General features: G+C 40.0%; 1 protein-coding gene and 1 non-coding gene across 11 annotated transcripts in view; both read left to right on the plus strand.

Annotated features, from left to right (window-relative positions):
- AOPEP (aminopeptidase O (putative)) overlaps positions 1-21,175 on the plus strand; it is a 344,323-nt gene that overhangs the window by 4,594 nt on the left and 318,554 nt on the right. The gene's annotated exons all lie outside the window — the stretch shown is intronic.
- Positions 5,196-5,340, plus strand: LOC112868741 (U4 spliceosomal RNA). Its single transcript, XR_003224339.1, has one exon. It is a non-coding gene; the product is annotated as a U4 spliceosomal RNA (small nuclear RNA).

Raw genomic sequence — 21,175 nt, forward strand, 5'->3', positions numbered from 1 at the left:
TTTAATACTTGGTGATTTGGTTTGTGAACTTCTAGAGGATGGGAATGGAAATACTTGAAATAATGTTATTGAACAGTAAACAAAATGCCTGGTAATAGTGTTAAACTGGAGCTTGAGCATGCATTATAGTGTAATTTTTCTTCTCACCTATTATTTAGTCTAAATATAATAAGGGAAATAATAATCATGATAACATTACATAGTATTTCTATAGTGTTTACAGCATGCCTGGCATTATTCCAAGCACTTTACCTGTGAAGTAGGTACTATCACCATTCTCTTTTATAGATGAAGAAACCAGGCACAGAGAAAAGTAATTGAATTGTTAAAATTGCAAGGCTGGCAAAGTGGTGAAATTGGGATTTGAACTCAGGCTGGGTGGCTCCAGAGTTGATTTATCCTATGTTTTGTGTTGACATTTGGCTCACTACCAATTTTGCAAGGTAAATTCTCTTGCCTGCCACACTCTTCCTCTACCTTCTCTTTTTATACCATTTTTAAAATAGAACATTACTTCTGAGCTCAGTAGGTAACAGAAGAGCCTCTGAGCCCAAATTGTCAAAAGGATGACAGGTGCTTCTTCTTTGGCTGGGCGATAACATTTGAATGGCATTCAAACTGCATTTTCAAAGCTTAGTTCATATTATCTTTCTCTGAGAGCCTGTCTTTGAAAAAACAGATTTTGAAACGTTTTAAGATCTCATATTGCATATATATTTTGTTGGCATTTGACTTTAGATGTCGCACAATTCCCGCACTCTTTTTCTGTGTGTAAAAAGAGTTTTTTGTTTATAATGTTACTGTCAGGATGGTTTATGGCACATTCATTTTGTTGCTAACTCATTACTCTGCATGGTTTGATTCCTGAAGAAATTATCTTCAGTAACATTTTTATATATATAATCAATTTCATTATAATTTTTTCTTGGCTTTTTCCTTTGTTTACATTTTATTTCTTTGACACTTGCAGTTGAAGGTTTGGTTTTTGAAACTGATGGGAATTGGGATATGCTTGATAGATTTTGGCAGCAAAAGAGAGATATATCAGCCTATTTCATTTGCAGTAATAATGTTTTGCATATGTAGCAAGTATGGTGCATATTTGGAGGTATCAACTGTCTGTCTGAGTAATGTCTGGCGGAAATAGAATTATAGAATGAATGTTAAGGGTGCATAGGGTCCTTAGATATTTCTCTCATACCCTTCATTCAGCAGTTGGGAATCTGAAGCCTGGGATGCTTAAATGATTTCCCTATATTCAAACGGTATTAGAATCCATTTTTTTAAAAAGAGTTCCAATGTTCTGTGTTCTTTTTAATCATACCTCATTGTATGTATGTAGCATCCTTACTTGTAAGAGGGACTCCCATTTTTACTCAAATGTACTTAATCTTATAATACGTTCTAGGTGAGAGAGAATGACTTGAATTGGATAGGTTGCCAAGAGAATGAATTGATATGATGGATTCAAGAGATATTCAAGTTAAATCAGTAAGACTTTGCAATTGTTCACGTGTGGCTGAGAGTAAGAAATCTGGGGTACTTGGGTTACTGAGTAGATGGTGGTGTTGTTCACTAGGAAAACTTAGAGTAGATCAGGACTGGGTGTATGAGGTCAGAGTGAATAGAGCATGGATTGCACATGAGAAAAACTGAAGCTAGAGCTGGAGGACACACCAGCATCTACGAAGGGGGAGAAGGAAGCACCAAACTGGCAGGAAGGGATAGAGGAGAATCGTATCACAAATACCAAAAGAGGAGAGAAATTTAAGGAGGGTACGGTCATGTGTGTTAATGCTCCAGAATTCAGGACTGGAAGAACCTACTGCAGTTGATAAACAGGAAGTCATTTGCCTCCACTGTGGAATTTTTGTGGCACGGTAGGATGTAAGCAGTGGACTGGAAGGGAGATGGAATAATGGGGGTGGGGAGTGAAGACAGTCCTTTTTAGGAATTTGGCTGTGAGGGGAGAGAGAGAGAAGAGCTGGAGGGGAATGTGGGAGTAAGGAAGGGTTTTTGTTCATGTTTCCCGCCCCCCCCCCCCCCCAAGAAGAGATTGGAACAATCACTTATTTCTGAGATGTAAAGGGTGGAGAGAGAGAGGATGAAGTTGAGGGAGGGGCCTTAGGGGCTGGATGATTGATGAAGCAGGGTTCCAGAGAAGGCCAGTGGGAGAGGATGTCACAGGCTGTGATCGGGGAGTCCTGGGACAGGAAGGACACTTACTCCACCTTCCTGGAAGGGACTGCTTGGGAAAGGGTGGGGATAAATGTGAATAAGTTTGTAGGTGGGGAGGGAATATGGGAAAATTCTTATCTGATGGTAGCAAACTTTCGTAAATGAAACGGGTAAATTTGCTGATATTGAGTGCTGATTTGGTGGAGGATTGGGGATAGAGGTAAAAGTTTAGAGTAGTCACTGAGGGGAAAGAACAGGAGTTGAGGGGGCAACTAGAGAGAAACACATGAAAGGTTGCCTGCCTGGTAATGCTGGGGGTCTCATTGAGGTTGGAATCTGTGAATATGTAGCATCCACCTTTTGCATGGTCGTGTGATATTTATTTAATAATTTATTTCTTTAGCTTTGGTTGAGTTCAGTACACTGACTTTAGAAGTAGAAAACTTGGGTGTTCAGTTGGTTGAAAGGTTTTATAGAATAGGTATCAGAAGGATGAAAGAGCAAGAGAATTGAGGTTAAAATGTTCTAAGAGTGATTGAAGAAAGGAACCACATTATCTAAAGAAGACCACAGAGTAGAGATTCTCAACTTCAGAAATGTAGAAGCTGTAGGGCTGTTTTGTGCGCTGTAGGATGTTTAGCCGTCTTGGCCTCTACCTACTATATGCCTTCCCCTCTAGTTGTGACCATCAAAAACATCTCCAAACATTGCCAGATACCCTCTGAGGGGCAAAATCACTCCCCGATTGGAGCCTCTGTCCTAGAACCAGAGGGAGCAGATGCATTGAAGATAATGGAAAAGCTGAGGGACTGGAGTTTCAATATAATAAGAGTTGGTGAATAATTAAGAGAAAGAATAGGGAGAATAGGAGGCCATGCTCTGATATAAGATTATGGAAATGAAGTATTTAAGTGATGGAACTGTTCCAAGTAGTGAAAATGTCAAGAATGGACCATTGGTTCACCGAATGGAGTGAAGGCAAAGGTTGTTGGCACTGAGTAGGTAATTTGGGGAGAGAGAGAAAGCCTATAGTTACGGAACAAGCTGGGAAAGCAGCTGCCAGAACTGATTTTTTGGATGTTTGTTTCTTTACTCTATCCATTAAGTGTTTCTCAGTTCTTTTTCTAACATTATCAATTCCCTGACCATGGACCTTCCTTCTGTACTGTTTTAAAAAGTCATGGTGGGGGCAGGGGGGGCACGTGGGTGGCTCAGTATCCGACTTCAGCTCAGATCATGATCTCATGGTTTGTGGGTTCTGGCCCCGCATCAGGCTCTGTGCTGACAGCTTAGAGCCTGGAACCTACTTCAGATTCTGTCTCCTTCTCTCTCTGCCCCTCCATAGCTCATGCTGTGTCTCTCTCTCTCTGTCTTTCAAAAATGAATAAATGTAAAAAAAAAAAATTTTTTTTAAAGTCATGGAATTTATTCAGCTTGGTTTTTGTAGTATTTTTTAGGTGAGTTCTTTTTTGTTTCTTTTTCAATATTCTCTTGATCTGATTTTGTGATCCTTTACTTATAAGTATATTACTTTTCAATAAGCCCAGGTTCTGTGCTGTGTGACCTAATTTCAGGGTATTTCTTTTGCATTTGGGCACCTCATTATGAAGTCTGCTATCTTTGGCAGAAGACGTTATCAACATATCCTTAAATCTTACAACCTCTTAGAGATGTTCTTTTCCCTTGCCTTCCCCCACCCCATTGTTTTCTCTTTTGCTCTTTATTATTTTATATTTATTATTTAAAATTTTTTTTTAATGTTTATTTTTGAGAGAGAGAGAGAGGGACACAGAGTGTGAGCAGGGGAGGGGCAGAGAGAGAGGGAGACACAGAATGTGAAGCAGGCTCCAGGCTCTGAGCTGTCAGCACAGATCCCTACGTGGGGCACGAACCCACAAGCTGTGAGATCATGACCTGAGCCGAAGTCGGACACCCAACCGACTGAGCCACCCAGGCGCCCCTGTTTCATATTTATTTTTAAGCTGTGATTATATGTATGTGTGGTGTTGATTGAGAAGTAATTACAGTGGACTCAGTAAGCTGGACATATTCATGGAATATACCTTTAGATGCTTTTTCCTATGTAATAATGCTTACTTTGCATTATTCATCAAGAAAGAGTGCAATAACTCCCACCTCTTTTACAAGGCATTAAAAAAAAAAAACTTATCCACAGATATCAGCTGATGTAGGTTTTATTTGCAAAATAAACCTTGCAAAAGTCTTGCAAAATAGGAAGTAAGTAGGTGGCATTAAAAGCCTTGACATTTTTACTTGATTCTTACATGAATTATTTTTTGTGAGTGCTGATCTATTTGATCAGTATTATACTATATTTGATCTAGTATAATAAGTAGCTCTGTCTAGGAATATCCTATTATGGCTAAATCCCCTAATGGTGATGAATTGATTTTTTATGACCTTATTTCTATACTTAAATATGAGGATTTCCAAGAAAAAGATTAATCTGTTACTTCAATAAAGAACGATGACCAGTTTTTCTTGAGGACTTAATTTTGGTATTTAGGATCTAACACCTCAAAGGAGAAATGAGTTGTTCTCTCCAAACCACGAAAATGGACATTCATCCTAAGTACAAAAGCAGGCCAGAAACATTTTATCGCAGAAGTTATGCTTTAAAAAGCAGCAGCATTACATCCCCATCGGTTGTTCTCTAGCGGTGGATGACACTTGACGATTTTTGTGCTCAGTCTGCAACCACACTCAGTATTGGACAAATATAAGATTCTTCAGTGATGGCATTCGAACACACATATGCCCAAGGACTTTGTTGTTAGTAACAAATCATTTTGATTCTGAACATGGTTTAATGACTCTTCTAATAGAGTGTTTTAGGTTCTGGAAATACCATGGTCATAGAATATGTTTTGTTTAGTCATTTTCTTACAATGATTTAAGAAAGTCATATTTTTCACACTCCTTGGTAAATTGTTAATGTTATGCAGTATTTGCAGCATTTAACCAGTTTATGGCTAACATTTTAAAAATATCCTTCCAGCTTTGTGCAGTGGCAGTATCGTAGCCAATGAGGTTTATCTGAGGCGTGATTATTGCTAATTGAAAACTTTCCTAAAAATATCCTTCCCTGTTGGGGCACCTCGGTGGTTCAGTTGGTTGAGCATCTGACTTTGGCTCAGGTCATGATCTCGCAGATTGTGGGTTCGAGCCCCCTGTCTGGCTCTGTGCTGACAGCTCAGAGCCTGGAGCCTGCTTTGGCTCCTTCTCTCTCTGCCCCTAACCCACTTGCATTCTGTCAGTGTCTGTCTCAAAAATAAAAAACATTAAAAAAAATTTTTTTTTAAATATCCTTCCCTGTTGCTATTGTTCTGTATCATTCTCCAGGTCTACACTTTTTCCTTAAGCATATATCGAAGTCTCAAAGAAAAATAAATTGTTTTTTTTATTCTTTTTTTTTTTTTCAACGTTTATTTATTTTTGGGACAGAGAGAGACAGAGCATGAACGGGGGAGGGGCAGAGAGAGAGGGAGACACAGAATCAGAAACAGGCTCCAGTCTCTGAGCCATCAGCCCAGAGCCTGACGCGGGGCTCGAACTCCCGGACTGCGAGATTGTGACCTGGCTGAAGTTGGACGCTTAACCGACTGCGCCACCCAGGCGCCCCTTTAATTCTTTTTTTTTAACGTTTATTTATTATTGCAAAACAGAGAGAAACAGAGCAAGAGCATGGGAGGGGCAGAGAGAAGGGGAGACACAGAATCTGAGGCAGACTCCAGGCTCTGAGCTGTCAGCACAGAGCCCGACGCAGGACTTGAACTCACAAACTGCAAGATCATGACCTGAGCCGAAGTCGGATGCTTAACTGAGCCACCCAGGTGCCCTGAAAAATAAACTGTTTAACCTGCCTTTTAAATCATCCTAATTAATTTTAACATGGTCTCCAATTACACATGTTCAGTTGTATATTCAAATTGAAAAGATAGTGGAGATCCTGGAGATCTTCTAAGATATTGAAGCTATATCAAATATGTTTTCTTTCTTATCTTTCTCCCAAATGCTTTTCAGTTTCTAGGAATTAGTTGAAATCTCTTTTCTTGGGAAGGATGAACTGCATATATGTTCAGTTCACCACTGAGACCATGATAATCACTAGGAGTATATTTTAAACCTCAGTGAGATGGATTTGAAAGCCATTTACAGAGAATGGGACACCTGTTTGTAGTGTGTAAATTGTGGACCTATCTCTCAATGGAGAAATCTGTTATATACTTATTCCCATGGAAGAGCAGAGTGTAAATATTGAGATCTGAATGCTATTTCTAAAGAATCTAATTTTGTCAAATTTTGCCTTTGGGTACAGTACTCGTTTCCTTGTCCTTGGTTGTCTGTAGCTGTAGCCCTGTGACAATCACCAAATAAATCACTAAGTAGAGGGAGTTTGTCTTGATTTCTGGCTAAAGGAAATGTAGTTTCCTAAGAGGAACAGAGTGACCTCTTGCCCTTCCTACAGCTTTCCTGCAGTAGGAAGTATGGTTTCCTATAGAGGACAGAAGGTTGTCCACGCAGGGTAGGAAGTGGGGGCTGTAAGGTCAGACAGAGTCCAGGAAGTAGGGGAGGGATGTGAAGGGTATTTATCCCTGCAGATGCCAAGAAAGGACAAACTTTTCACCCATACTACAAGTTCTGAATGATGGAAACTTCTTGAAGATACTGAGAAGAGTCTTACACAAGAAGCCCTATGGAAAGTGGTTAGAGAATTTGCCAAGTGGAGCCATTTTTTAGCATCATTGAACTCCACAGTGAATCCTAAATAGTGTTGATTGGGAAGAGACCAGAGTTACTATAACCAGAGTTAGATTAAGCCAGTGGTTCTCAAAGTCTGGTTGCTAGACCAGCAGCGTCAATATGGAATTTGTTAGAAATGCACATTCTTGGAGCTCACTAGTTGGTATTTTAACGAGATCTTATTTATTTTTTTTTTTTTAAGTTTCTTTATTTTGAGTAAGAGCACATGAGCAGGGCAAGGGCAGAGAGAGGGAGAGAGACAACCCCAAGTAGGTTCTGTGCTGTCCTTGCAGAGCATGACACGGGGCTTGACCCCACCATGATCATGAGATCATGACCTATGCCGAAATCAAGAGTCAGACGCTTAATGGATTGAGCCACCCAGGTGCCCCTCACCAGATCATTCTTATGCATGTGATCCTCAGCCTACGCTTTGAGAAACACTGTGCTAGATCTTTGAGAAGAGCAGTAATTTATTGGATTACAATTTTATCCTTGAGGAGTTCTAAGATACAGATGTGTTCCTGAATTGCTGAAGATATTCACAGATATGAATCTTAATTGCTAGCAGTGAAGCTCTCTGAATATTTAATACTCATTGGTAAATTGTATAGAGATGCTTGGGATAAAGTTCTAGAAATCATGAGTTTTCTTCCTAGGTTAAAGATGCCCCCCAAAGGCCAGTTGGACAGTATAACATTATAACACAAAACCAGTCAGATTTAAAAATTTGTTGTTATATAGTTCATGTTTTCCAAATAGTCTTTAGGAAGCCTATGTTTATAGTTATGGGGCTACATATTAAAACTTTATACAGAAAAGGAATGGATTTAATTGAGAAAATACTGGAAAAGTATATCTTTTTGCAGTCTCCAAGCCATGTGTTAGAAGCCAAAAAGGGATCAATAGTATTAAGAAAATACTGTGTCAGTGTGCCTATAGGCTAGTACCCTAAGTTCACTGTTGGGGCAGGAGTAGATTTATCTAAAATGATGTATGATTTTTTACTGCATAGAATTATATAAAAATTATTTTATCTAGTTACCAGAAAAATGATTCAAGAACAAAAATTGGGGCAGGAAGCATCTCTCTCTCTCTCTCTCACCCTCCCCTCTTCCCTCTCCCAGTTCTCTTTGGAGACAGCCTCAGTTACCGGCTTTCTCTATGCCTCACTACCTAGGACTCAGGGCTTCTTGAAATGAATAAGAATAAAGGCAGTGACTTGTAATTGTGTCACCTATTTAGGATAGATAACTACAAAAAGAGGTAGTCCTCTTTGCAGTGTGAAAAGGAAGTGAAAAAAAAAGTGGTTAAATATCCAGTGTCTTCAGGGTGTTTTTTTTTTTTTGAGGGGTGTGAGGGCATGGTATCATGACATTCCCCATCAGGAATGGGGGTAAGCTCCTTTCAGGAAGCTGTTTCAAACCACCTACGGTGCTAATATTTCAGAATGAAATCTAACCCATATTTCTTCTCGATGGGAGGAACAGGTGTGGTAGAGCCCAGACTCTTTCTTTGCCCTAGAGTACTACTTTAGGAGTGGGCCCTTCTGCAGGCTTTCAGTACTGGTGTTGGCAGGAAGGAAGCAGGATAAATAAAAAGCCCTGCCCACCTGTCCATTAGGCAGTCGGTCTTCTGCCAAGTTCAACTCTGATAAGCAGAGCATGGCTGTAGCAAGAACCCAAGAATTTGTAAAGAGGACCTAGCATCCTTGTTCTTTCAGCTGCTTCCCTCATGGAGGCCTACTGCCTGCCATCTTTCTGTACCATCCACTCCAGTGTTATTCTCAAATACGTTTTCTTGGCTGAATGCCAGCCCTATGGCTCCCACTGATAATGTGCCTTCATAGAGTAGCACAGTCCTAAATTTTGCTGCAAAGTGGCTTTTGAACATTCTGATTTCCTTAACAGTTTTTAAAGTGTAGATACAGATATGTTACCAGGCTCAGCTGATTTTTTAAAACCAGTGTTTTCTTGACTTGTGTGCAAGATGATTTAAAGTGGTACATGGATAAGCATCTTTTGAATTTTAATAGTTATGTGTCCATTTTAATATACGGTGGAAAATGTAAATTAGCCAGTCAAACCCATGATTTCATGGATATTATAAAAGTTGAGTCAGTGGTAAAGTGAATTGAAGAAAAAGTATTTAATAAATAACAAGGTGGTATGAAGATGGCAAAACTACTGAAGGTGGTACATACATGACCGAAGTTTGGGAGATACTCAGGGCTTACACTTTTTGAAATAGTCTTTAAAGCAATATACCAAATAAATTCTGAGGTTGAAATGCCATGCCATGTTGGAAGATGTGCGCTGGGTGTAGCATAGATCTTTAACTACAAGTTCCTATCAAGTCAATGTACATCTCTTTTATTTAAAAAAATTTTTTTTAACGTTTATTCATTTTTTGAGAGACAGAGAGAGACAGAGCATGAGTGGGGGAGGGGCAGAGAGAGAGGGAGACATGGGATCCGAAGAAGGCTCCAGGCTCTGAACTGACAGCACAGAGCCCGACATGGGGCTCAAACTCACAGACTATGAGATCTTGACCTGTGCCGAAGTCGGATACTTAACCGACTGAGCCACCCAGGCGCCCCAATGTACATCTCTTTTAAATGGCCCTTTTAAAACATGAAGCTTATATTAATCCTTGCTAATATCATTGATACGTTTTTACTGAGTCTTTTCTAAATTATGTAAGATTTTCTATCTTTTGTAGGACATGGGTAAGAAAACCACTGTAAGACTTTGTTAAAACAGTTTGCTGTTCTTTTTTGCCACTTTTAAAAATAATAGCTTTGGGGCACCTGGCTGGCTCTATTGGTAGAGAATGCAACTTTTGATTTCCGGGTCATGAGTTCAAACCCTAAATTGGGTGTAGAGCCTACTTAAACAAAGAGCTTTGTTGAGATGTAATTTACATACCATAAAATTTAGCCTCTAAAACTGTATAATTCAGTGGCTTTTAGGATATTCACAGAGTTGTGCAGCCATCTCCTCTGTCTAATTTTCAGGTATTATCATCACTCCAAAAGATATTTTGGACTCCTAAACAATATTTTAAAATACCTGAGGTCTTTGGGGCACTTGGGTAGCTCAGTTGGTTAAGTGTCTGACTCTTGATCTTGATCCCGATCATGACCTCCCAGTTCATGGGTTCGAGCCCCATATTGGGCTCTGTGCTGACAGTGGGATTCTCTTTCTTCTCTTTCTCTGCCCCAATCCCACTCTCACTCTCTCTTGAAATAAACTTTTAAAAAATTAAAAAAAAAATAAATTGAAATACCTGGAATCTTTGAATAGCTACTAGATGACTTCTGTCGGTGTGTTGTAGAGGAGCCTCGTGCAGTGAGTGGGAACTGAATTTTGAGTCTCTTGTTGTCATGGATTCAAGGAGTCTGTATCTGTCATCTGTTTTTGCTAGTAAAATGTATTTTCCTATGAGCCAGAGCAGTGACTTTTTCTCCGTCGCAGAATGTTCATTAATAAACTATTTTCACAATACCTCTTTAAGTACTGAGTTTCCAAAATAGTTTCTATTTAAAAATAGTGTTTTTCAAGAATCCTAGAAGAGGAAATCTTACGGAAAAAGCTGATATTTTTGTCTATATTTTCTTTTCCGATTTCTTTATTTTTACCCTACTGAACTCTGTAACCCAGCTCTATTAATCTAGATCTTGTTTCCACTCTATGAATATTTATAGATAATAATAAATTATATTAATTCTGTTAATGGAGTTTGAAAAGTTTTGTTAACTTTTATCCTAGCACAAAAATTCCTGGGTGGTCTGATAAAACCCTCATCTTTATTAAATATTAAGCCAGTTCTTTTAATTAATTATTATTTTTTTTTTTGAGAGAGAGAGAGAGAGAGGGTGCAGTGAGGGGCAGAGAGAGAGAGAGAGAGAGAGAGAGAGAGAGAGAGAGAGAATCCCAAGAGGGGCAGAGAGGGAGAGAGAGAAGCGGGGCTCACCCAAAGCAGTGCTCGAGTTCACCCACTGTGGGTCTCGAGGTCACCAACTGTGAGATCATGACCTGAGCTGAAGTTTGATGCTTAACCGACTGGGCCACCCAGGTTGCTTTTTATGTTTAAAGGCTGTATTAACTGAATTATGTCTATTAAAATGTTCAATAGTTATTTATCTTGGACCTGTAGTGTACAAAGCACTTCATGGAATAATAGCCCTTCCTTTTGCTTCTGCTGAAGTCCTACCTGATTTCAACCATTGTATTCAAATTCTGCAGTGAGGACAGCGAATGAATTTGAGCATGAGCTGGGATTATGAAGGTTTTAGAACCATTGTCGGGTGAGTAGCAGGTGAAAGAACTGAGCTTGGAAGAGAAGACTTGGGCAGTATCATGAGGGCTCTCCCAGCCATTCCGAGTTTGTCTTGTTCTGGAGAGTGGTGGGGGAAGTTGGCGTGAAAGACGCATATGTCAACAAGGCTGGTACTTCTGCCAGCTGAGGAGGCCTACAACATGGGTTTGTGTTCTCGTGTTCTAATTTCCATCCTTGAATACCTTTCCACCATCTTCCAGTTCCTAGAATATCTTGTCCAGTGTCTGATGGTAAGAATGGTTTCTGGACAGTATTTTGGCTATTCATGGATATATGGAATGTTACATTATTACATGAATGCATGATTTTATCTTCAACACATAGAATACAAACATGTAGCATTGTTTGGTATAATACAGTTTTATGTAGTTGTGTTATTAGGTCAGGATTTAAATTTACTTTGCATTTGGTGTATGAGGAAGATTTTGTTGTTCCTTGAAATGTAGGATCTATAGAATAGTATAAACCCCCTTGCCCATAAACAACAGAATATGGTGTTGTTTAAGAGTGGTGGGGAAGACTCTGGTAACAGCGGGTGTCCATGTTTGTATGGGGATATGGGGATAGTTCTTGACCTGTTTCACTGTTGCTTGTGTCATTCAACTTACAGGGTTAGGATCCAATGAGCTTTGCTGCGCTTGAAATGGGTATTTTTGATCTAGGCTTGGACTGTACTTGAGGTAATACAGTGTAGTGCTGATCTAGGGTCTAGAGCCAGACCATAAGAATCTAAATTTCAACTATGGCATCTAATAACTGTGAACTTAAGGAAGTTATCTTAACCTCTCTGGGCTTCAGTTTACTCATCTGTAAAATGGAGATAATGGACCTCACTGGATAGTGAGGAGTAAATGAAATTATGTATTTAATATGCCTTGCTTATCTCATAGCAAGTACCCAATAGATGTTAGATGCAGTTGCTAATTGTTATTCATACCGGGATATAAAGGTCAAGTTCCTTCTCAAAGATTTCTAAATAGTCCAGATGAGTTCTGAATTGACTGAGTCCCCAAAGGAAAAAGACTCTGGTCTTCTTGGTCTTTCCAAGGACTTTTAGATTCATGTTGCTTGTTTGGGACCAACACATTCTAGGGAAGTTTTGGGTGAATGGCATTCTCCTGGCTGGCGATAATCTGGATATCTTCCACACTTTGTTCCTGGAACCTCTGAAACATGGAGCATTTGTGGGATGGGAGTTTCTCTGGCATTTTTTCAAAGTCCATGGCTGAATGTGCAGATACTCCAAAGAAATATTGCAAGAACACTTTGAAATATATCAGAGCACTTTGAAAAATTGTACCACCTTATGCTACAGGAGAAAAGCAGTATATTTGTCTCAAGGGAGATATAGTAAAGGACACAAAGAGTTTAATAGGATGACAAAGTGTACTATATCTAAATCTTCATGAGTGTCATAAAACTATACTCAATTTTATAAGATTGAGGTATTCATTCAACAAGTGTCGATTAAGCACTTATTCATACTGGTTAGCTTTGAGTGTTAGTTAGCTAGGAGAGTGTTAGGAAACCCGTTGGAGTCCTAGTTAGCTAGGAGAGTGCTAGGAAACCCCTTGGCTTTTGTTGCTAAGACTGCTTCTCAAATCAAGGTAGGATCTTCATGCTCTTTTCCTGGTGGCAGGTTTCAGGGGCTTATCCTGGTTTTCTCTCTCAGAACTGCCTCCACCCACTCCTTTCCTGGGATTTTATTTTTCCCAAGACTGGCTGCAGATAGGCTACACTATCCTTAGCTTTCACCTTTCCTTGTTGCCCCTATGGTTATCTTCGGATCCTTGTGGGATTCAGGATTTTACTGCTAATCCTTATGGAAAAAATAGAAGGCGGCTAACAAATGCAGAGTCATTTAAAGATTTGGTGTTTTTACAATTATAGTTACCAATTCAGTGCTAAGATAGTAACTGTTACAATTAAGAGTGAAAGACAATTAAAAAATAACTGGGGCTTCTCTTTTCCTTATGCTGAACATGAAGCTCACCAAATATATTCTATTCTATATTATTTGTCTCTTCTACCCCCTTGAAAATCCTTTTTCTATCTCTTCTATCCCCAGTGAAAATCCTTCTTTCCAACAACACAGAGATTGATGGAATCAAGAGAGAGACTTAAGAATCCTCCCTGATATCAAGTATGTAGTTTGCATTCCCAAAGAGCTCCTGATAGGATGATAACATGTTTTAACATGGACCCGGTATTTGTTTTAATCAGGTATGATCAGGTGACAGACATGGAGACGAGTTTTCTTTGAAAGAAAAGTTTCTGGGGCGCCTGGGTGGCGCAGTCGGTTAAGCGTCCGACTTCAGCCAGGTCACGATCTCGCGGTCCGTGAGTTCGAGCCCCGCGTCAGGCTCTGGGCTGATGGCTCAGAGCCTGGAGCCTGTTTCCGATTCTGTGCCTCCCTCTCTCTCTGCCCCTCCCCCGTTCATGCTCTGTCTCTCTCTGTCCCAAAAATAAATAAATGTTGAAAAAAAAAAATTTGAAAGAAAAGTTTCTTATTTACAGTTTCCAAGAGGAGGGGGCATACCCCTAAGGCCACACATGGGAGCACCAGGGTTGGTCAGGAGGCAGAAGAGCAAGGGTAGAGCAGGAGCCTGAGCCTTTATTGTGGTTTCTGGGGAAGACCAGGCAGGACAAAATCAGCAGACTTAGGACTGGCTAGTTTGAGTCCTTTTGGAGGGGTCTGGGCTTTTGGGGTGGTCCCTAGTCCTTGATAGCTTGCCCTGGGAAGAATTGGGGCTGGGGGAATATTGGCTTGGTGTGTGAGTATTAAAGGAGGTGGTTGGGAGCAACTTCTTACTCAACATGTCTCCAAAGGGAAGGGAAATAAAAGCAAAAATGAACTATTGGGACTTCATCAAGATAAAAAGCTTCTGCACTGCAAAGGAGACAATCAAAAAAACTAAAAGGCAGCCGACGGGATGGGAGAAGACACTTGCAAACATATTGGATAAAGGGTTATTATCCAAAGATCTATAAAAAACTAACCAAACTCAACACATGAAAAACAAATAATCCAGTGAAGAAATGGGCAGAAGACATGAATAGACACTTTTCCAAAGAAGACAGCCAGATGGCCAACTGACACATGAAAAAATGCTCAACATCACTCATCATCAGGGAAATACAAATCAAAACCACCTTGAGATACCACCTCACACCGGTCAGAGTGGCTAAAATTAACTCAGGAAACAGCAGATGCTAGTGAGGATGTGGAGAAATGGGAGCCCTCTTGCACTGTTGGGAATGCAAACTGGTGTAGCCGCTCTAGAAAACAGTGTGAAGGTTCCTCAAAAAATTAAAAATAGAACTACCTTACAACCCAGCAATTGCACTATTAGGAATTTATCCAAAGGATACAGGAGTGCTGATTCATAGGGGCACGTATACCCCCAATGTTTATAGCAGCACTTTGAACAATAGCCAAATCATGGAAAGAGCCCAAATGTCCATCAACTGATGAATGGATAAAGAAGATGTGGTTTATATATATCCTGCCATTTGCAATGACGTGGATGGAACTGGAAGGTATTCTACTGAGTGAAATAAGTCAGTCAGAGAAAGATATCCTATGTTTTCACTCATATGTGGAACTTGAGAAACTGAACAGAAGACCATGGGGGAAGAGAAGGGGAAAAAAATAGTTTCAAACAGAGAGGGAGGCAAACCCATAAAAGACTCTTAAATACAGAGAACAAACTGAAGGTTGATGGGGGCTGGGGAGAGGGGAAAATGGGCGATGTGCACTGAGGAGGGCACTTGTTGGGATGAGCACTGGGTGGTGTATGTAAGCGATGAATCATGGAAATCTACCCCCGAAACCAAGAGCATACTGTATGCAATGTGTGTTAGCTAACTTGACCATAAATTATATTAAGAAAAATAAAATAAAGAGAAAATTAAAAAGATAAAAATAAAAAGAGGTGGTTGGGGATGTGAATTCTGGATTGGTTGATTTGCATATCGGCTAGCCCTGGAAAGACTTGTCTGGGGGCAGCAGGGCCCCAAGATGTCAAAGCATCATCAAATACAAAAAATGAAAACCATGATTAACAGATCTCCTGTCTGGTAGACCTGTGCTTTTATCACAGAAGGGACTCTTTCAGCAGCGTTTTACTGAGTGATACAAAACATGGTAACGTGGCTCCCGGACCTTCAGGAACTTACAGTCTAGCTTAATAGAGAAAGCCTGCACGCATCAGTGACTGGTCATGCAGGGCACAAGGTTATGCACTGGGGAGATCTCCAGAGTGTCCTGGAAGTTCAGTGGAAGGGGAGACAGTGTCCTGGAAGCAGTAGAGGGCAGTGGTTAGGAGGATGGGCTGCTGGGTTCATCCGGCTTTGTCATTTATTCGCTGTGTGGTTTTGAGCGAGTTACTTAATCCGCATGTTTTAGTTTCCTCATCTGTAAAATGAGTTTAATAATAATAGTACTCATCTCATAGAGTTACTTGAGGAGTAAATTAGTTAATACATGACAAATGCTTAGAACAAAACCTAGCACTTAACAAGTATTCAGTGTTAGCTGTTGGTAGAGCTGTGGGGGAAAGTTTGAGTAGATAGAATTGATTATTTACCATAAAGAGAAGAGAGAAGGGAAGTGTTCCTTTTTGGGGGGCGTGGGTTGGTGGGTGACTGGAAGGGAGCCTGACAGTTCAGGAAATGAGAGGTTATAGTCTGGTAGGATAAGACTGAAAAAATAGGTTGGTAAGAGTTTTGAATGCCAAGGAGTTTGCATTTTTCTTTAATAAAAATTCATTCAAGGTGCTTTTTTTTTTTTTTTTTTTTTTTTTTTTTTTTTTTTAGTAGAGCCAGGATATTAAATTCACACTTCAAGAATCAGTCGTGGTAAGTATGGTTTTAGAGAGAGGAGAGGCTTGGTACAGAGTGTATGAGTCAGAATAGGTTAAGTTAGCATAGTAACAAATAACTCTAAAATCTTTGTGGTTTTAACAAGGTAAAGGTATGTTTCCTGCTAATGCTGCATGTCTATCACAGCTCAACTGGGGACTCTACTTATAATCATCCAGGCTGACAGAATAGCCACCCTCTCATGTTTTGTTTGCCCAAAGAGAGAAGAGAGCACTCTGGAAGGTCATGCACTAGCAATTAAATATTAGGCCTGGAAGTGACACTCATGCTTCCATTTATAACTTATTGGCTAGAACTAGATGGCAGTCACAGGCTACCAGAAATTGCAGTCCTTGTATGTATGAGGATTAGGGACTGGGGAAGAAGAACTGGAAATATTTGTAAATAGCACTAATGACTGCTCACCACCTATGGAGACTCATTTAGAGGGTTGTTGTATAATAGTTCAAGTGTGTGGTCTTAGTGTATGGATTAGAGTTGTCCCAGGCAATGTGGAGAAGAGCTGGATAAAAGAAAGAATTTGAAGGAGTAGAATTTAAAGGTTGATAATTGATTGGGTAGAGTTACAAAGGAGGGAGGAGTCAAGATGAGGCAGAACTCTTAGACCCAGTGGAATGTGATGCTGCCATAGCAGACAGAAGTGTGGAAGTTGGTATGTGTTAGGGAATGGTAGGGAATGGAGCAATACTCCTTAAGGAGTAGTCTGCCAGCCAGTGCTCAAATAGAGAGTAATCATTTAAAAACTATTATAGTGGGGTGCCTGGGTGGCTCAGTCAGTTGAGTGTCCCACTCTTGATTTCAGCTCAGGTCATGATTTCATGGTCCTGAGATTGAGCCCCATGTCAACACGGATGCTGCTTGGATTTCTCTCTCTCTCTCTCTCTCTCTCTGCCCTTCCCCCTCTCGTTCTCTCTCTCTCTCTCTCTCTCAATAAATAAACATTAAAAAAACTATTATAGTAATTATTTTCTTCTTTCCCATGTTATGGTTTATTCTGGTTGTGCTTATGTTAAATCCGATGATAAAATAATCAGGGCTTGTGTTTTGTAGGGTTTTTTTCTTTTTGTGATTTGTTTTCATTATGTTTTACAAAAGTGTTGACCTGTAACGGGAAAAAATAACTAGCCCTTCGCCACAGATAGTTTGAGAAGTATTGCTTTGAAGGTAAGGACAGGGACTTAAAGACAGAGCTGGAGGTAAGGAGCTGAGTCCTTTCCATAGGGAGGTTAGTTGAGTACCAGAGATGTGAGCAAAAGACAGATTCCAGAATGAGAAGAGGGCCCAGGACTGTGAGCCTGGGGGACATCCAATGTCTGAGAGCAGAGGTGTAAGAGGGGGTGTAGACAGTATAGTCTCCTAGGAATCATTGGAGGTGATGGGAGATTAGTAGTGACAGATGCCACAGAGAGTCAAGGGAAAGGACTGAGGTCAAGCTAGATTTGACAAGAAGAAAATCCCTGTGAATGTTTAAAAATAAACTTTTAGTGAAGTGGCATGGTCAGATACCAGATTTCAACATTGTAAGAAATGTGTGATCATAAAATAGAAGAGGGTATGGGCTATTGGCTGGGAAAGTTTGATAGTAAGACAGAGGCAAAAGCTAGAATGGTACTGTTGGGCCAAGTAAGGGAAAACATATTTTGCTGTTACTGTTTTTTGTTATTGTTGTTGTTGTTTTGTTTTGTTTTGTTTGCTGTAGGAGAACCTGAGCAGCTTTAAAGGCTCCTATCAGCTGGGAGGTGGGAGAGTAGATGTGGGAAGGAAGGAGGTGGTGGTCGTGTTCATGGCAGGAGCAGGAGTGGAGAGCAGAGGTCATGAGTGAGCCTGGGGGGTGGGAATGGGCTCTGCCTGAACAGGAATGGAGAATAACCCAGTAACTGCTGGTAGATGGCAAACTAAGGGTGGTTAGCAGGAGAAATGGATGGGAACTCGCAAGTCTCTGTGGCTTCAAAACCGGAAAATGCATGGTAGGGCATTACAGGGGTGAAACACTGATGTGGTCCGAGTTCAGTGAGCAGGGACTCAGAAGCCCTGCTGAGAGCATTGGTGAAATGGCTCGAAACAGCATGGGTCCAGCCTGGGAAATTCAGCTTCATACTCCAATCACTACTCAGTAAATAGGAGCTACTGAGAGACAGAGTCCTGGGGAGATGGGGAGTGGGTGTCGTATAATCCCCAACATGGTTCAAAGAAGAATAAAAATGTGGTAAGAAATGGACTTAACATAAAATTATTTAATTAAACTTACATCTGATATTTAGAAACACAATTGTTATTCATTAAAAGTATGAAAAAATACAAGTATGTTTTAGGTACTGTAAACATTATAATATTTGAAATGTACCTTAAAATCCTCTACCTCTACCTGTCAAAATCATCTGTTAATTAATTTCTCATTTTCATGGACTTCTCTCTTCTTTTAAGTATTAGAATGGGGGAGGGGCGCCTGGGTGGCTCAGTTGGTTAAGTATCTGACTCTTGATTTGGCTCAGGTCGTGATCTCATGGTTTGTGGGTTCGAGCTCCACATCAGGCTCTGTGCTGCCAGCACAGAGCCTGCTTGGGATTCTCTCTCTCTATTCCTCCCCTGCTTCTGCTCTCTCTCTCTCTCTCTCTCTCAAAAAAAAAACCCAAAACAAAACAAAAAACACAACAACAACAAAAAAACAACTTAAAAAAAAGTATTAGAACGGGACAAGAGCTGGGCAGAGATGCAGTGTCTGTTGTTTGTCCTCACCCCTCCCTTCCCTGACCTAATTTTGCTCCCTTCATACTCCTGTACCCAGTTCTAGGTTTTCCCCTCACCTTTGCGGTTTTCTATGATGGGCTTCTGTTTGGTTTTACCTGTGACATTAACACATGGTGGCATGCCGTGGTTACTCTGTAGGATTGCCCTGCAGTAGAGGGCAAGAACACTCTGGAGTCCAACTACTTGAGTTCAAATCTTGGTAATCTTGGACACTTAGCTTCTCCCCACATCATTTCCTCATCTGTAAAAGGGGATAGTAAGAATAAAAAAGATTTCCAGGGATTAGGAGAGTGTCAGATACATAGTAAGCACTCAGTAAACATCAATTATTTCTTCTTCTAGATAGATTGTCTCTAACAGATGTTTTCATTGCTCTTCGCTAGTGTCCAGTTTTTCATAAAGGCACTTAAAAAAAAACCTGACAAATCATGATCTTTGCCTCTGGATAATGGAGAGTTGTCTGTATATGTTAGTAGGTCTTGTGCCATCAGCAAGACAGCAAAGAGCACGGGAAAGAGGAAGGATAAAGGGATTCTGTGAGGACAAAGTCAGCTTGTCTGGAGAGGCGTATCCACAACAGGCCACACTATGATTGATGAGTTCTTTGTTGTGTTCTATTGACATGTCTAACAGTTTTGACACAGAAAAGCTGTTTTCTAGTTTTAAAGTTTAGATGTTTATATGAAACCTTTAATTGTTGTTAGTGCCAGGAACAAATCAGTGTTGATGAAGATACATCTCCTAAGGAGGAATGAGATGTTGCAGTTCAGCAGGTAAAGAACTTTTCCAGTGCCTTTGCTGGTCAGTATGACTTCTTCAAAAAGGAGTAGAAAAGTGAAATTTCTATTTTCTGTAACTGTAATGTGTTCTCCTAGGAATCCTTTTGCTATCACTCTGCTATAATTTAGTTTAAGTGGCACTTTTAGAAAACTGGAACAAGTTCTACTTTGCAAGCAAGTAGCAATCAAAGGGATAAATTCTTTTCTCTTTGAAAATAGAGTGAAATCACTTCAAATCTGATCTTTGCAACCCAATGCCTGCTGATACTGTGAGCATAAACACATTAGGCACCAGAGAGGAATGGCATCTGGATGCTGAGATGGGATCAGAATAGCCAGAATAAACACAAGCTGCCATCAGGGAAGCTGAATTCCATCATATCACATCATGTTCAAACATAATTCAGGGTAGTCATATACTGATGTGAGTAAAATCAGTTTTTGTTTTCTGTTTTCACGTTAGACCTCTCTCCCTCCCCCTCCCCCTCCCCCCGCTCCCCCGCCCCGACTGGTTATAATATATAAATCAAGCCACAGCTGACAGTGATTTGCTTTCTTTATCCGGAAAAAGGCCTTTGACTCTAGTTCTGACTTGGCCTCACTGCGCTGATCTTCATCACAGGCACTTTCTTTAATTCCCACAACAACATTAACTCCAGTTGTTGTGTGTTTTTCCCCACATATACATATCACAATAGCTCTTTCATTGCAGGATCACAAATTATATGCAGTCACCCTTATATGCTTCATGAAAGCAGTAAATTTAAAGAAAAGAGAGTCTATTTAAAACTTGAGACCAGAGACCATAGTTTATCTTGTTTACAGTTTGGTTTAAAGATTGGTATTTAATCTTTATTAAATCATACATATCATACCACATGGTAATCCTGAAAAGTGCTACATATTTTTATTTATAGTTAAGGGAATAAAGCAAAATCCCCTTTTCAGTATGTTATCTTGCATTATTTACTCAGTGATAAATGACATTGCCTCACAGGTATGAGTTTTGCAATGAAAGACCCTATTGTAGCATATATTTATACCGCGGGCGGGGTGGGGGTGCAGTGCAGGCTGTTAGAATTAGGGTTCCAGAGGGAATTTAAACTCTGAATATCCTGGTACTTTGTTCAGTTAAAACATATAGCTTAATGTTGTTTTAACACTGCATTTTTACTTGAAGTAGAAGAAAAATAAAAAGAAATGAACAAAAGGGGAAAGCTTAATGTTAAAACGCTGGAAACCAAATAAAGTGACTGAAGGCATATTGGCATATCCTAAACTCAAAGATCAAAACTGTACCAGAGATAATGGTGATTATCTGATTGTCTTGTTTCTGCTGTTTAAAAATAACTTCAACTTTGAAAGTTTATTAACTGTTTAAGGCATCAGTGAACCATTGCTATCAAAGGTATTAAAATGAGCAGCTGAAAGAAGAGTTCTGAGGGGCCAGACACTTTAATAGCTACTCAAACTTTTGGGTA

Source organism: Puma concolor, chromosome D4 (genome assembly GCF_028749965.1).
Source record: "Puma concolor isolate L17-30 chromosome D4, mPumCon1.1.hap2, whole genome shotgun sequence".
In the NCBI taxonomy this organism is placed as follows: domain Eukaryota; kingdom Metazoa; phylum Chordata; class Mammalia; order Carnivora; family Felidae; genus Puma; species Puma concolor.